General features: G+C 42.8%; 1 protein-coding gene across 3 annotated transcripts in view; it reads right to left on the minus strand.

The window, feature by feature from the left end:
- GABA-B-R3 (gamma-aminobutyric acid type B receptor subunit 3) overlaps nt 1-3,935 on the minus strand; it is a 93,842-nt gene extending 89,907 nt beyond the window's left edge. For all 3 annotated transcript variants that reach the window (XM_076518487.1, XM_076518485.1, XM_076518488.1), the window contains exon 1: nt 3,004-3,935. The gene's annotated coding sequence lies outside the window, so the exon portion shown is untranslated. The remainder of the gene's footprint in view (nt 1-3,003) is intronic.
- Between the last annotated feature and the right edge of the window lie 14,176 nt (nt 3,936-18,111).

Raw genomic sequence — 18,111 nt, forward strand, 5'->3', positions numbered from 1 at the left:
TTCGACGAGCTGAAAATATTCCGTTGTGTAAGTAGAGAACGATATACCGTGTGATGTGCGAGAAAATGTTCGAATTTTACGCTGATTTTCTTCGCTGTGGCGAACAGATAATATAAATATATATATTTATATTTATTTATACTTTATATATATATATATATATATATATATATATATATATATATATATATATATATATGCTTTATATATATTTATATTTTATTATATTTATATTTACGTGAACAAATTCCGATGAAATTTTCAGCATGCACGACAAGTCTCTGAGATCTGCAATTTTTAAATTTTCGTTCCATGCTCTGATAAGTCAGTTAAAAAACGTGAGATTTTTATATTGTTTCTGATCTCGAGTAGCGGTAAAATGTAACTCGTTGTTAACTGGACTGTTCGCACTATTTTTTAAAAAGAACTTCAAGTCGTTCGGCCGAGATTGAAAGAAGTTATACCGTTTTAAAGGGTGCCCTTATTTTCAAGGGTGTCGCGCGTTAGATTTCTTTCAGCTGAAAATGCTGTGGTGAACAGTTAGTATAAATATATATATTTATATATATTTATACTTTATATATATATATATATATATATATATATATATATATATATATATATATTTATATCTTTTATTGTATTTATATTTACGTGAACAAATTCCGATGAAATTTTCAGCATGCACAACAAGTCCCTGAAATCTGCATTTTTTAAATTTCCATGCTCTGATAAGTCAGTTAAAAAACGTGAGATTTTTATATTGTTTCTGATCTCGAGTAGCGGTAAAATGTAACTCGTTGTAAACTAGACTGTTCGCACTATTTTCTAAAAAGAACTTCAAGTCGTTCGGCCCGGTTTGAAAGAAGTTATACCGTTTTAAAGGGTGCCCTTATTTCCAAGGGTGTCGCACGTCCACGGACGGACGAGAAACGAGCGTTAATGCGTCGGTAACTGGGACCCTTGCCCTGGGAGTTCGCGGAGGGTGTCGGGAACGAGCCGGAGCCCGCTGTAAAATTGAAATCGAGAGCGCCGGCTGTCTGTAAAAAAAGCGATATCTTCTGGCGACAGGCGGCGGGACAAAAGGCGCACGCTGGATTCCGGCGACCCGTCGCTGAACCGGAGATTATACGGCCCGGGAAAAGTCTTTTTTAAGTCCGCGGCCGCGATATCAGAAGCGGCCTGACCTTCATAAACTACCCCTTTTGTAAAAGTTACGTGGCGGCGCGCGCGCGGCCCGGCTCCGCGTAAACTTAGGGTATTTTCTTCTAAAAGGATAAACGGGACAATGCGTGCGCCGTAAATGGAGGAACTTTCGATGTACCCGCCCACCAGCCAGAACTTTCCGAACCTGATATCGGCCGGTTCGATCTTTTTTCTCGCTTTTTCTTCTTCTTCTTCTTCTTCTTCTTTGCCTTCTGCTTTCCTTTCTTCTCTTCTCATTTTCGATAACCCCGGGCTCCCGTTGCGTTATATGTTTCCCGCGCTTGTTTCCGCGATGCTAACATCCGCGGCGGCCAAATTATGCTCGAGGCACCGAATGTCGGCTATCTTCGCAGAAATTAGTTGCAAATTCGTCTGCTATCCTTTCGTGGATCGTGCGCGAGCTTAGAGTGCTCGGTCGCGTTCTCGGGAAAGCAGAAGGAAAGGGAAGCCCTTGGGATTCGGCGATACCGCGGCGCCTGTTTTTCGGGGTTTGCGGGATTTTTCTTTGAACGTACGTGACACTGTCGTAAAGCGCGATCTTCAAGCTCTCGTTTGAGCCCTCGAAAGTTTCGGAATTGCGACCGGAACGAATTTTGAAATCGATACGAAGAAATACTTTAATGTCCACGCGTTGTATTCCGAGGGATCGATCGGGATCTATCGATGTTTGTTCATGATTTGGAACTTTTCTGTGATTCTAAATCGATCTGTTACAAAGTGCGCTTTTCGAGCTTTCGTTTGACCCCGGAGAGGTTTGAAAATTCTCGCGAGAATGCATTTTAATAATTGACTTCTAAAAAGCCCTTGATATCTGGTTATTTTCCTCTAAGCCAGCGATCACGATTTTTCAATTTCTCTTACACAATTTCGAATTTTCTTTCGAATCGAAGCGATCCTATCATGAAGGGAAGTTTTTCAGCTTTCATTCGAGCTCGGAGAAGTATAAAAATTCGCATGAGAACGTGTTTTAAAATCGACTCGAAGGAGGCCCTTGATATCGGACGATCTCTATCTGGGCTATCGATCATCACTTACCAGTGTCTGTCACGCGATCTCGAATTTTCTCTTGAACGAAAACACCTCTATCATGAAGTATGAACTTCAAGCTTTCAATTGAGTGGTCGAATGTTCAAAAGCTCCCACGAAAATCAATTTTAAAATTGACTCGAAAGAAGCCCCTAAAATCTATAAATATTCCTCTAAGCTATCGATCATGATTTATCAATTTCTCTAGCACAATTCCAGATTCTCTTTCAAATCAAAACGACCCTATCAGAAAGTACGATTTCTAAGCTTCCATTCGAGCCCTCAAAAGTACAAAAACTCCCCCAGGAACAGATTTAAATAATCCATCCATAACCATCCTTTAATATTCATCCGATCCTGTCGATCAGGATCCTACGACGTTTACCGATAATTCCGAGTGTCCCTGCAATTTGAAATGCATCTATCGTACAAAGTGCACTCTCGCAGCTTTCATTGAAGCCCCCGGAAATTCGAAAACTTCGTCGAGAAAGTTTCCGAAGTGCCTCGATCTCCCAAAAACGAGAAAAACGCGAAGTTCTCGGTTTCCATTCCAACGAGAAACGAATTTCCATTCGAATCCCGTCTCTTCCACGAGGATCCACGAGAATCCACAAGGATCCACGTTCTACCAATCATTTCCGTCAGCGAACGGTGCAATTCTACAAATCGCAGAGACACTGACGGACGTCACGGCGCGGCGCGGCCCGGCGCGGCGCGCAACGGTGCTAGAAATTAAAGGGTTTCGCGATAGTAAAAGGGTTACGGCGTTACCGTAAAACGCAGGAACATTTCGCCGAGCGCCGCATTTTCCTCGATTGTGCAGCTCGAAGCGGAATCGAAGTCGACAGTCCTTCCAGGCGCCGTCCGTGGACAACGTTCCCCAGCGATTTCCCAGCTGCTCGAACCAATTTATTTCCGACGACGCGATTCGTCGGCGAACGCGTCACTTTTTAAGGGACGATTCCCTTTCGACGGCCGATACTTCCGAGTCCCTTTCTCTCTCTCTCTCTCTCTCTCTCCGCGCTGTTTGCTCTGTTCCTATCCGCGTTGAAACCGTGCAACCGACGCCTCGATCGACACGTTTCAGAGCGTCCCTGGGGCCCGTCCGTAAAATATTTGCGCGGACGCGCGGCGAACAGCCATCGTTTCGCGATTACTTTCCTCTCGATTGCGCTCCTCTCGACTGCTATATCCTTCGACCGTCTCTTCCAGGGTCCCCTGATCCCTCCCAGGACCCCCGGACCCGCGGGATCCACCGAGATCCTCTAGGATCCGCGCCGATCGAGCGCCGCGCCGCGATCGCCTGTCAGCGTTTCCTCGGTCGGCGACGAACCACGCGCGGTCATCATCGACCCTGCCGCCGCAAAAGCGACCGCCGCGACCGTTTTTTTATCAATCGCGAGATGAGAAACCGTTCGTTCTTGTCCCTGAAGCTGGCGGAGCTCGACGGATCGACGGTGTCTAGATCGGGGACCGCTCGCTTTCGCTGGCCGGGAATCCGAGATTCCGCGCGTTTTTCGGGATTCTCCCGGTCGAGGAGCTTCGCGGTGAAGAAAGCTGCTTCTCGAGGAAGCGATAGCAGGTTTTCGGAGTTATTCGACGGGCGTTCGATGGCGATCGGCGCAGAGAGCGTCGCGTGGCGTCGCGTCGGAGCAACCGCGTCGCGTGCTGGCGGTCCGCGCACTGTTGGCTCCGTGAAATCCGCCGAGCCCCGTCTTCCGCAGGAGTTCAAGCGGCAACCGGACTCGGGAATGCGCAGTCGCCTCGTGTTCCTCTCGCGTTTTAACCACGAACCCGTTCAAGGAACGACGATCCCTTTCTGCGACTCATTCATTCCTTTCCCTTCGAATTAACGCACGGCGACGGCCGCCCCGATCGCGGAGAACGCGATCCGATAGCGTCTCCGTCGAGGACGCCGGCGAAATTCGGGGCTGGTTACTTCGTCGGGAACAGGGGATACTTTGACGTCGGACGATGGCCGGTCTGCTACCCTCTGAGCGCGGCCAGATGGTCGCGCTTTGAGATATCGATGTATTTGAGGGAAGAGCAGCTATCGTGGAACGGTTTTCGAGGGGCACGTGAATCGCTTCAATTTTTACCTTATAAAGTAAAGTCTACTCTTTACGACAACACCTTAAAAAGTGATCTATGATTTTTTTCCGCGATTTTACAGTATTTTGAATGAAGTGTGTTATCGGCGTTAGAGTAACTAAAAACACCCCCATCATTTGACAACTTCAGACAACTGTACCGAGTCGAACAATTTTTTTCTTCGAATCGCTTTAATTCTACCTTATAAAGTAAAGTCTCCTCTTTATGGTAGCACCTTAAAAAGTGATCTACGATTTTTTTCCACGATTTTAGAGTATTTTGAATGAAATGTGCCATCAGCGTTAGAAAAAAAACTAAAAACACCCCCATCGTTTGACAACTTCGGACAACTGTACCGAGTCGAAAAATTTTTTTCTTCGAATCGCTTTAATTCTACCTTATAAAGTAAAGTCTCCTCTTTACGGTAGCACCTTAAAAAGTGATCTACGATTTTTTTCCACGATTTTAGAGTATTTTGAATGAAATGTGCCATCAGCGTTAGAAAAAAAACTAAAAACACCCCCATCATTTGACAACTTCGGACAACCGTACCGAGTCGAACAATTTTTTTCTCCGAATCCCTTTGCCCTGATCTTATAAAGAAAAGTATCCCCTTTACTATGACGTCTTAAAAAGTGCTCTACGATTTTTTCTCGTGATTTGACAGTACTTTTAGTACCATCAGCACTAAAATAACTAAAGTTACTTCACCAAATAAAACTTGACAAATTCAGGCGACTCTACCAAGTTGAAAAATTTGTTTTCCTTAATCGTTTGAAATTCATTTCATAAAAGAAGGTCTCCTCTTTCCATTGACGTCTGAGAAATTGACGAGCCATTTTTTCTCACGCATCTACAGCATTTTGAATGGGAGTTGTATCGTTGACATTAAATTAACCGAAGTTGCTCATCGCAATGCTTAGATCTTCGAATATTTTTGAGAAACAAATATAGATGTCTCGAACATGAGAGTTTAATACCTCGAAAGTGGGCAGTTCACTCTTTAAGATGTGGCCAGCAAGAATTTTTCAGAAGTTATTAGGCACTGCAGAGAAAAAAACGCATTTCTTGGCTGCATGTGGGGTCGCCAGATTTGGTCCGACGAATCGTTCTCGTCGCACAGCTTGTATCAGTGCTGTAGCATTTTCGGCCCACGCGTATCGATGCGTATTTATATGCAAATGGAAGTGCATCGATGGCTTCGGGGGAAAGTAGCTCGAATAAATTACGTTACTCACCACTGTGCGGCACTGAGTTTCCGCGGGTCTTGCCCGCGGATCCGCTTCGAAAAACGCGCGGATCTATCGGCCAGCCGTGTAAGCATATTATCAGCCGGCCACCGGGAGCTTAATTCTTGGTAATAACGTTTCGAATTTTCAAACGATCGCCTCGTTTTACGGTCAGCCCTGAAATAATCTCGTCGACGGGCTGTGAATTTTAATTTGAAGTTGCAGTTACCGCGAGCCCGACAGCGATACAATAAAATGCACTATGAAACGAACGTTTCCGCGATGCTTTTAAAACGTTTCACGGGGGGAAACGGTACAAATACAAGTATTTCCGTTCGCAGTTTTTTTTTCCTCTTCTCGCAATTATGCGACCGCCCATGTATCGTACGAATTATTTCCAATGCTTTTATTACCTCGTTCGATTTCGGTTTCATTCTTCAGTGGATTCTGCATCGGGATTTCGTGAATTTTTGTCGCGTTTTCGTATTCTGTTCCCGATAAAAATTAACTTGTTGTAAAGTGCGTTTTTTCAGCTTGTATTCGAGCCATTCGAAGTTCGAAGATTCCTACGGGAATATGAATCAAAATCGGTTCGAAGTTCGCCCTTGAAATCGAGTCATTTTTCTTCGAATTGCCGGTCGAGATTCTTCGACTTCTCAAAATGATTTCGAACCGTCTCTTCGAGCCTAAAGTAATCCATCGTAAAGAGCGTTTTCCAGACTTTAATATGAGCCACTTAACCATCAAAAATTCCTCGAGGAAAATGATTTAACATCGGCTCAAAGTTGGCCCTCCAAGTACAGACATTTCTCTTTCAGTTGACAGTCGAGATTCTTCGATTCCTCAAAAAGATCTCGAACCATTACTTTGATCTCAAAGTAGCTCATCGTAAAGTGCGTTTCCCAGACTTTAATTTGAGTCCCCTAACACTCAAAAATTCCTCGAGGAAAATGATTTAACATCAGTTCAAAGTTTACCCCCCAAATCCAGACATTTCTCTTTCAGTTGACAGTCGGGATTCTTCGATTCCTCAAACAGATCTCAAACTATTACTTTGATCCCAAAGTAATCCGTCGTAAAGTGCATTCTCCAAGCTTTAATTTAAGCCCTCGAACTCTCAAAAATTCCTCGTAGAAAATGATTTAACATCGCCTCGAAGTTTGCCTTGAAAATCATGATATTTTCTCTGTCACAGTTAGGGTTCGATATTTGGCCATTCACCGACACGATTTCGCAATTTACTCTGAACCAGAGTGCACCCATCGTAAAGTCCGTTCTCCCAGCTTCGATATAAGCCCGCAATATTTCGAAAATTCTCACGGGAACCGGAGTAGACGATCGTGTAAGTTCCAGAACGGACTGACCCCTGATCTTTCGAAGGGACACCGTACCATTTTGCTCTTCCATCGGAAGCATGATCGAGGAAACGAGTGCCCACATGGGTTATTGTTCCATCGGGCTCCACCTACGGCGCGATATTCGAAGTCCCCAACGAGGCACGTCGCTATTGTGCGGCCCGCGCCGGTGACTGATACGAAATTCCACAAAGATCCGTCGCGGGAAAGCCAGCCGGCCGGCTTTATTAAACGTCGTCGAGTGTCCGCGACGCGATTCACGGTTAGTCCCGCGCGTCTATTCAAACGGCGTTTATTCGTCGCGTTTCCCGGCAACGATGCAAAGGGACCCGTCATTCTTCTTCGCCGCGAACGGGCAGGCGTTCCTAGCCACGTCAATTTTCGCGCGTCGCCGTAACAAGCTTCCCTTTTCGCGGACCGGATCGCACGCTCGCGAATTAATATTTAACGAGCGTGCTCGCCGCGCGCGTATCCTCGTTCAATTACCAGGCTCGACGGCCACGAAAAGGAGACGAGAAAACGGCCGGAGAAAGAACCGAATGCACCGTCGGCTTAAATATCTGCCGTTATTAATTGAATTTATTAATCAGACGACTGTAAATATTTGCGCGACAGACGGCGCGCGCGCGCCCCGTTTGCACGCGCCGGACAACTTGTTGATTAATGCAAGACGCACGCGATTCCGTGATCGAAGTTCCGCTCACGATTCTGCATCGATCGCGTTCTCGCAGATCGCATCGACGCTGTTGTTTCTGCGTTGTTTTTGAAGCCTGATGATCGGCCATTTATTTCGTTCGCAAATATTGGCGATTCGCGAGAAATTGTGTACGATATCGTAGAGTATCGTCAGATCGCCGATTTTTATGTGTTTATGGCGCTTTCAAGTTCGCAAAATACAGGGAAATATTTCAATGAACTCGGATTAATGATAGTTTTACACTGTTTTCGCAATTAATTAACGTTTGATCGGTGAAACAGATTTTTCCAGAATTTCGAAATTTGACGGATTCGGACAACTGTGCCGGGTTGAAAAAATTTGTTTGCAGAATCGCTTTAAGTTTGGCTTATAAAAGAAGATCTCCTCTTTACATTGACGTTTCGAAAATCGATCTGCGATTTTTTCTCGCGATTCTATGGTAATTCGAATGGAAAATGTACCATCAGCGTTAAAATAACTAAAAACACCCTCTTGTTTGACGACTTTGGACAACTGTACAGAGTCGAGCAATTTTTTTCTCCGAATCGCTTTACCCTGATTTTATGAAAAAAAGTATTCTCTTTAACAATGACGTCTCAAAAAGTGATCTACGATTTTTTCTGACGATGCTATGGTACTAGAAATGAAAGATGTACCATCGCATGAAAATAACTGAAAACACCCCATCATTCGACAACTTCGGTTGCTTGTAACGAGTCCAACAATTTTTTTCTCCGAATCGCTTTACTTTTACCTTATAAAGAAAAGTGTCCTCTTTACAATGACGTCTCGAAAACTGATCTACGATTTTTCCTCACGACTCTATAATACATCGAATGAAAAATGTACCTTCAGTGTTAAAATAACTGAAAACACACCCATCATTTGACAACTTCGGACAACCATACCGAGTCCACAAATTTTTTTCTCCGAATCGCTTTACCCTCGTCTTATAAAGGAAAATGTCTTCTTTAGAATGACATCTTAAGAAGTAATCTACAATTTTTTCTCACAATTCTATAATACTTCAAATGAAAAGTATCCCGTTCGTTGACTCGGCCGCCTCGCGCCAGCCGCGCTCGCCTCTCATTGGTCAGTGTATTTTTCGTTAATAACTCGTAAACAAAGCCACGGATTGCATTTTGGCTAAGGATAAAGTTACTGCGAATGACCTCAGGAACCCCTAATTTCCCGGAAGTAATTTAAATCTTGGGACACCCTGCACAAACAAGCGAAGACCGCGAAAATTTATCGCCGTACGAGCTATAATACGCTCGATTCCGCCGCCAGTATATAAACGTATCGGACTCGCCTAAATCCCTCGTTGTTTCTCCATCGTTCGAAATTCCCCCGGAGCGGTCGCACGACCTGCGGAAATCCCCATCGCGTCCCCGTTCCACAAAATCGTCTTTCCGCCGGCATAAAATTACCCTCGATCATAGCGCGCCGGACCCGGTCTTCTTCTCCAGCACTCCCAGCACCCTCTGACCTCTCCCTGCTCTGGCTCGCAGCACTCAATTAACCCCCAGACACCCTTACGCGGCAATATTTTCACCCAGCTTCGCAGAAACTTCGTCCAATTTACCGAGTTATAGAAATATCCTTAGCAGTCGTTTGCATAGAGTTGGACGCTCAGTTCGCCGATTCCTTTCCGTTCTGCTATAACAGCTTTGCTATAACAGCTCTGCTATGACAGCTCCGCTATGACAGCTCTGCTGCTGGCACGCGAGCTCGGGATCATCGTTAGCGCGATCTCTACGGTTTCTTATAGATAGATCACCGCGGAAGTTCAAATTGGTTGGGGATCACTGTCGTTGCTCGCGACAGAAATTGATCAAACATTTGTGATTCGAGTTGTATTTCGAATAAATTCTACGAATGAAGTTTTATTCGTGATGTGTTTCGAATAAAATGTTATACTGAAGTATACGAATTATCTTTTATTGTTGCTGAACATTGTTAAAATATTTAATGTATAACGTTCGATTGGGATACAATTTTATTCGATTTATATTTCGAGTAAATTGTTCCAATACAATTTTATTCGATTTATATTTCGAGTAAATTCTTCGAATACAATTTTATTCGATTTATATTTCGAGTAAATTGATCGAAAACAATTTTATTCGATTTATATTTCGAATAAATTGTTCGAATACAATTTTATTCGATTTATATTTCGAGTAAATTGATCGAAAACAATTTTATTCGATTTATATTTCGAATAAATTGTTCGAATACAATTTTATTCGATTTATATTTCGAGTAAATTGTTCGAATACAATTTTATTCGATTTATATTTCGAATACAATTTTATTCGATTTATATTTCGAATACAATTTTATTCGATTTATATTTCGAATAAATTCTTAGAATACAATTTTATTCGATTTATATTTCGAATAAATTCTTAGAATACAATTTTATTCGATTTATATTTCGAATACAATTTTATTCGATTTATATTTCGAATAAATTCTTAGAATACAATTTTAATCGATTTATATTTCGAATACAATTTTATTCGATTTATATTTCGAATAAATTCTTCGAACAAAATTGAATTCGAATACAATTGAATTCAAGTAGTATTTCGAATAAATTCTTCGAATACAATTTAATTCAAGTGATATTTCGATTTTCCTGCACTTGAAAAATCTGCAGATGCCACAAGTGCATTTGCCACGAGTGCATAAGACCCGTAATCGGGATTCGCCGGTGACTTTCTCGCAAACGACCAATAATATTCTCGTACAAGGGACATCGAATTGTGCAGTCTGCGCTTGAGTATAGGAACTGCATCGTACCCGCCTCCGGACACCTTGCGCATTTCCATTCTGTGCATTCAGTTGCGGACAGAATTCTCCGCGAACGAGTTAAAGCCGCGCGCGTTTAACGTGTAATACCGTTGCACGCGAGGGATGGAGCAAAACCGTCAAAGGTCCGGCATTCCTTGGAGTCTTCTCTCTCTCTGTCTCTCTCTCTCTCTCTCTCTCTCGAGTGCGCCGCGTCAGAGGACTTATCAGTCGGCAACAGCGAATAAATGCATTTTCCGTTGCTAGTCGCCGGTTATCGAGAATCCTCGCGGTATTCCGGCCGAGGGTATTGTTGCCGCCACAATACCGTTTCTGTATTAGATGCAAGCAATGCATGCGCCGTCCACGCCCGCTGTCTGCATCTAGCATGCTCTAATTCACGCTACGCGTGATAAGCAATAAATTACACCGATACTTGTCCGCGCCGGTGTGCACGATTAACGGGGACGGCTCACGAAAATTTCTTACACCGGCGCGCGCCTTTAAAAAATTGATTTTTTTTTTCTCCTCGCACCTTCTCCAAGAATGCAGTTCCGGGAATGCATGTATACGCATCGATTTTTCTGGCTGCATTCGCTGAACCGACGGAGTTGTCATTGTCCGAGGGATGCGACGGCCGACGACGATGTTTCTGCTGATCATCGACGGAATTCGACGAAGCTGGACCGTTTGTTGAAACTTGATTAAAATACCATTTTTATTATGCACGTGTGCAAATGGTTCGAAGGGTGCACTATTTACTTTCGCGCTCTGAGTGCGCGAGATATTTGAAGAACGTTGAAAAGTATAAATTCGAAGAATTTATTCGAATTATTACTTGAATTCAATTGTATTCGAAACAAATTTTATTCGAAGAATTTATTCGAATTGTTGTTTGAATTAAATTGTATTCGAAACAAATTTTATTCGAATTATTACTTGAATTAAATTGTATTCGAAACAAATTTTATTCGAAGAATTTATTCGAATTGTTGTTTGAATTAAATTGTATTCGAAACAAATTTTATTCGAATTATTACTTGAATTAAATTGTATTCAAAACAAATTTTTAATTCGAATTATTTCTTGAATTAAATTGTATTCGAAACAAATTTTATTCGATGAATTTATTCGAGTAAAATTGTATTGTAATCAAATTTTATTCCAAGAATATATTCGATATATTATTCGAATAAAATTGTATTCGATAAACTTATTCGAATAAAATTGTATTCGAATCAAATTTTATTCGAAAAATGTATTCGATATATAATTCGAATAAAATTGTGTTCGAATCAAACTGTATTCGAAATATTATTCGAATAAAATTGTATTCGAGTCAAACTGTATTCGAAAAATGTATTCGAAATATTATTCGAATAAAATTGTATTCGAGTCAAACTGTATTCGAAAAATTTATTCGAAATATAAAACGAATAAAATTGTCTTCGAATCGAAAAAAATTTTACTCGAATAAAAAAACATTTCTATAAAATAACAAACCAAAATAAAAATTACCATAAAGATCCGCAGCGATCTATCTCCCAATTACTCGGCAATCGACGATCGTTCTCAAACAAAGAACTCGCCCGTCGACCGCGAAGAAACATTTTCGATAAATCGGGGCTCTCTCGCGACAAAAAAAATACCCGGAGCATCCACTCGGCGGCGGCCTGCTCCAGCAAACACGGGCGGAGTGAAACCGGCGGAAATCGTTTCGTTCGACGTTTGATTCTCGTCCGGCCGGATCGGAGAGGCCGTGCCGTTTTCCTTCTCGACTCGAGCATTAAGTAAATCGGTGGTTCCGGCGTGTTTGCGCGCGGCGGAGTTCGCCGCGGGAACTTTCGAGGAGGAATATCGAGCTGGATCCGGCGTTATCGGTCCATTATCATCTATCGATCGATGTAATTGGGCGGACGTGACTTCTCGCAACCTCGTTTCCGAATTAACCCGCTGAAAGACTCCGTCCGTCCAGCGGGGGTTGCTCGCGGGAAAAAAGCAAGGTAGCGAAGCCAGAGGGGGGAGAGGGGGTCGCGCTCCAAGTCGAAAGTTTTCAATAGGCTCGATCGATCTTCGACGTTCGCCGACGGGAAACTTCGTGAATAACTTAAAAACCAGCGAAACGGGGCGAAAGAGTCCGCGAAACTGGCAAACGGGGGGTGGCGGCGCCTTTAATTACGCGTCCCTCGTAACGCGCCGTCCTCCGAGGAAATTGAAAAATTCGAGTAAATCGAACGGGCTGAGGCTGCGAGCGTATCGAGATCGACGGATAATTGAATCCGTTATTGGACGATCGAGGAAACTCGGCGTCGGCGACGTCGCGTCGCGGAGAGTTAGCTGTTCGCGCCTATTTCAGCATGATTTCGAGACGTAAATATCATGTCGTATAGGTCGTTGAACTCGTCTTGGCGTCGGCTGTAACATTATTCAATAAAAACTATATGTACAGCGACGAATAAATAATTAAAGCAACTTATTTCGCACTGGGTTTCCAGGGTGTCTTCGCGGTCCGCTCGACTGTCGAAACTAAGTCCGCTCGAACCGAGGGAAAACTAGGTGAAGAACACAGCGGGAAAAGCGGGAACCGGACGGCGAACACCGTTGTGTATAAGACGACGTGTCCCGCGGAAGAAAAGAGAGAGAGAGAGAGAGAACGAAGGAGGACGCGAGAAAGAACGGACGGACACTCGAGCTTTGGCTGACGTCGCTTTACGTGCCGGCATAATGGTCCTTGTCTTCGCCGCAGTTCCGAGTTCTATTCATGCTTGAGGCGACTGGCGAACCACCGCGCCGCGCAACAGTGACGCCATTCTTAAATCTACTTAGGCAAACCTGGTCCCTTTCTCGTTGTTCCCGTTCTCTGCCGCGTCGCGACGCGGCCGAGAATCGCGGACGATTCTCGAGACTCTATTTCGATTTAATCTAGCCCGTATTAAAGTAGACGCTTCCAGCTTTCTTTTAAGCGATGTTGCATCGAAATAGTCCATCGGGAACATAGTTTGAAATTCAGTCGAATCGCCCTTTGGATGCGCGAGATCTTCGCTGATTTCTGATTTTTGTCAGGGCTCGAGTTTTTATTATTCTTGGAAGTGTTCACGCGATTTTTGTGTAATTTAATTTAGCTTGTTTTGGAGCAGACAGTTTCGGCTTTCTTTTAAGCACAGGTGCATAAAAATTGTCCACGGGGAACATTGCTTGAAATTTATCTGAATTTCCCACCCCTTTGATGCGCGAGATTTTCGCTGGTTTCTGTCAAGGCTCGAGTTTTCCTGATTTTTCGAAGCGTTCACGCGATTTTTGTGTAATTCAATTTACCCTGTTTTGAAGAAGACACTTCCAGCTTTCTTTTAAGCACGGGTGCATAAAAATTTTCCATGGGGAACATTGCTTAAAATTTGTCTGAATTTCGCACCCCTTTGATTCGCAAGATTTTCGATGATTTCTGTCAAGGCTCGAGTTTTCCTGATTTTTCGAAGCGTTCACGCGAATTTTGTGTAATTCAATTTACCCTGTTTTGAAGCAGACACTTCCAGTTTTCTTTTCAGCACAAATACATAAAAATTACCCATCGGGAACATATAGTTTGAAATTCATCCAAACCACTCCTTCGATTCGCGAGATTTTCGCTGATTTTTCATTTCCCTCAAGGCTGCAGTTTTTACAATTTTTTCAATGTGTCCACACGATTTTAATTTAATATAATTTACCCTATTTTGAAGCAGACGCTTCCAGCTTTCATTTAAGCATGGTTGCATAAAAATTGCTCATCGAGAACGCAGCTCAGAATCCATTCAAACTTTTCCTTTTAAATCTTGCAATTGAATTTTTCATGGTCGTGGGATTTACAAGATTTAGAAGGGTGAGTTCGGATGAATTTTAAGTTACGTTCTCGCGGAGCTATTTCGATGCGTGTGTACTTAAACGAAAGCCAAAAGTGTCTACTTTAAGACAAGCTAGATCAGATCGCCATAGAATAACGAGATCGTTTGGAAAAATTAAAAGAAACCGACCTCCGACTTCATGGAAAATAACTGAATAATAATCTATTCAAGCATTTTCCACGGAAGCGTCTCCGAAACTTTTCAGAATTCCAAAATAAAGAAACGGTCGTTTCGATCGCAGTAAGTTCAGCGTTAATATTAAGATCGTCCTAAACACATCGTTCTCGCCGCGCGCCACTATTTTCCTATAAATATATCCGTCTGATCGATGCATAATTAACGGGACCGCGAATATCCGTCGTGGCTCTTGCGAGCCACGGTTTTCAATTCCCGTCTTGCAGCGTGCGGGCGTAACAGGACCAAGGTGCCACCGGTGTTTTCCCTAACACCGTTTAATCGAGTTTAGCGGTGCCGGTACACGCATCGTGGATAAAGGCAAAGGAAGATTAATGGTCGGGTGCAGGCGGTCGTTCAAGTATTCCCAGCCAGATCGCTTTTGTTTCCCGTAACCGAGCTGTTTGTGCTCGTTAAACCGATTTGCCAGATCGCTGCCGGAACAATGGGAGATCTGGTTACACCTCGGCGGCAACAATATAATGCAAATCTCTGCGCAAGAGACAACAACAACAACAACAACAATCGGCGCCGGCCGATTATTGTAACCGATTACGATGAATACGCCGGAAATCCGTCCGAATTTCGTTTACACCGCTCGGATTAAGATGGGCTTCGCTTGCAAACGGTTTGCCAAGTGTAATGGAATCCAGCTGGTGCGCCATTGTCTCCGTAAGTGTCAAAAGGATCTTCGTTTGAGCTACGCGATTACGCGGATCTTCGCGCGAAATAAAAATTTGCTGCGTCGATTGCAGGAAATGGAAGCGAAATTAGAATAAATCGGTTCGTCTAATGATTCTGTCAACTCGACGGCAGCGTTACGATATCATTGAATTATTTTTATAGCTTCACAATTCTTCATATATTTATATATATTTATATATTTTATATATATTATATGTACTTATATTATTCTATATATATTATATAAATGAAATAATAATATAATAATAATATATGTAATGTAATATATTATACGTACATACATCATTTTTGCCATAAATGCATAAAATCCGCCATTTAGTAATTATGGTAAATTCTCCCCAATTGTCCCAATAATAATATAATAATAATATATGTATGTATAATATATTATATAAATGAAATAATAATACAATAATAATGTATGTATATATAATATATTATATAAATCAAATAATAATATGATAATAATATATGTACGTATAACATATTACATTACATATATTATATATTTTTTGTATACATTTCAACTACTCATTTTTACCATAAATGCATAAAATCCGCCATTTAGTAATTATGGTAAATTCTCCCCAATTGTCCCAATAATAATATAATAATAATGTATGTATGTATAATATATTATATAAATGAAATAATAATACAATAATAATATATGTATGTATAATATATTATATAAATACTAATATATTATATAAAACTACCCATTTTTGCCATAAATGCATAAAATCCGCTATTTAGTAATTACAGTAAATTCTCCCCAATTTTCCTTCAATTAATAAACAACTAATAAACAAAAATGGACAATTTGGGAAGGGAAGATACGATCATTCGAGCCTCGCGCTTCATTTTTATAATTGTTGACTCGCAAATTGTCCATTTTTCCGCACAAGCCGAAGAACAATTGAACAGAATTTCCCGCAATCAATTGCAACAAATTTCTCTTTAGAATTCATCCGGAAATAATTAACGAAACAATCAATTATTTATTTCGCACTAGATACTCTAGAAGAAAAACTATTTCGCAGCAATTTCCCGCGTTTGTCCGACGATGAGCTCGCAGCAGAGTTGCGGGAGTCGCTGATGTCGTCGCAATAAACCTCATTCAGTTTGAAGGGATGCTTGTTTCCGTTTGATGGAGGTCGCAAGTGGGTCGGCCATCTTTAACGGCGGCGGGGTGCCCTCAGTGTGTTGCGCCGCTGCCTCGTCGGCCGTTCGGAGGAGCCGCTTGGTATTGCCGCCGCCAATTTATCCAAGGTTTCTGCTCGCATCTGCATGGCAGTTTCCGTTGCAGGTTCATTAGGCCGCTTCGGCGATGTTCGTTCCGCCGTGGCAATCCACTTGTCCGGGGCGCGTGTGTGCCCCGGCCTGCCGGCGACCGAAGCGGAAGCTGCAATCCGATCGCAGGAATCCAACGGCGCGCCGCGTCTTTTCTCCTCGTCGGCCGCCGATACAAATTGAATCCGCTGCTCGTCCGCTCGCTATTCCCTTCGTAATGAGATCCTCGGGTTGCCGGCGAATCGTAACCCCCTCTCTCTCACCCTCATGCTCTCCTCTCCCTCTCCCATTTACTCTCCGCTCTTCGACGAAAGGTCTCGGAACGATGTTTCTTCGATCACCTAGCGTCGACGTGAAAAATTCAGTTCCGATGTTTCCGCCGGGTACAGCCGTGTCCATGGTTTCCTCATCGTCGACGCGATGGAACGCGTTGGAGCTCGATAAAATAGATGGTCCTCTCCCATAAAGGGCAGCGTTGCTGTTGCCGTTACGGTCACGGGGCCGTGGAGATTATTTACGACGAAGATGAGACACTCGACTCCGCCGGAACCATCTTCGGAGAAGTTGCCCTCCATTATTCAGCGACGTTGACCCGCGCCGGCCCTTTCCGAGGGCTCTACGCGCCGATGGGTCGCCCGATTCGCGCATTTCGAGACACGTTTGTCACGCGAACGCGACGCCGGAGCGACGTTTTCGAGAGCGATTGCGGCTCGGGATAAGAACGGCTCGTTCTTCATGATTAGGTTCATCCGAATCGTCGTCGGGGCGGGTTATTTTCGAGAACAATGCGAGATCGGACGGCTGAGAGTCCCCTTCTAGTCTCTTTTTCTTTTTTCTTATCAGGCCCTTCGTGCCACGTTGCCAGATCTCTTCCGGGGATCCTTGAAATTAAGTCGTCCTGCTGGATGCGATTTTACGGTCGAGGGGACTGGTGACTTGAAGTCGATTCTGCGCATTGAAATTATGTTACAGATTGTTTTAATCGTGGTTTCTTTTTTAGAGGGCATGCCGCGGGCCACGGAGACGCGGCAACCGCGCAGCGACAGGCGCTCGTACTGAAACACTTTTCTGGGGAAGATACGTGAATCTGGAACAACAAAATGTGGAATAATTAAAACGAAATTGTGTATTTCAAATGCGTAGGAATGTGCAGTGGTGTCTACTCTGTTGATGCGCTGCAAAATATTTCGAAAACAAGCGAGTTTATTAGGGAAATTAACTAAATATCAAGAACGACGTGGTAAACTGTTTGGTGGCGCCATCAAACGGCGGAATATAAACAGGAGATAATTGAATACATTCTGTATATCTCATTTGCATTACGACACGTTTGATTTGAAAGGCAGAAATTGAACAGCAATTTAATTTATTTAATAATTCCGCGTCAAGTCAGGATTTCATAAACAATTAGGATATCTGTAATTTGCAAACAAGGATCTGAAAAGTCTCGTCAGGGTAGCCACGAAAAAGCGAGGCATCTAATTTACTTGTTGACCGTTTTATTTAGGCAGAAGACGCGAGAAAACCTCTGCTTTTTAATTGCTACAAATACTAAATGAATACTGTGATTTAAACGACGTTAAAAGTGTATATTAATTATAAGATTCTTAATGTACTATAAACAGTGTACAAATTAAAATAAAATGCAGATATTTTAT

This window comes from Megalopta genalis, chromosome 2 (assembly GCF_051020955.1).
Source record: "Megalopta genalis isolate 19385.01 chromosome 2, iyMegGena1_principal, whole genome shotgun sequence".
Classification (NCBI taxonomy): domain Eukaryota; kingdom Metazoa; phylum Arthropoda; class Insecta; order Hymenoptera; family Halictidae; genus Megalopta; species Megalopta genalis.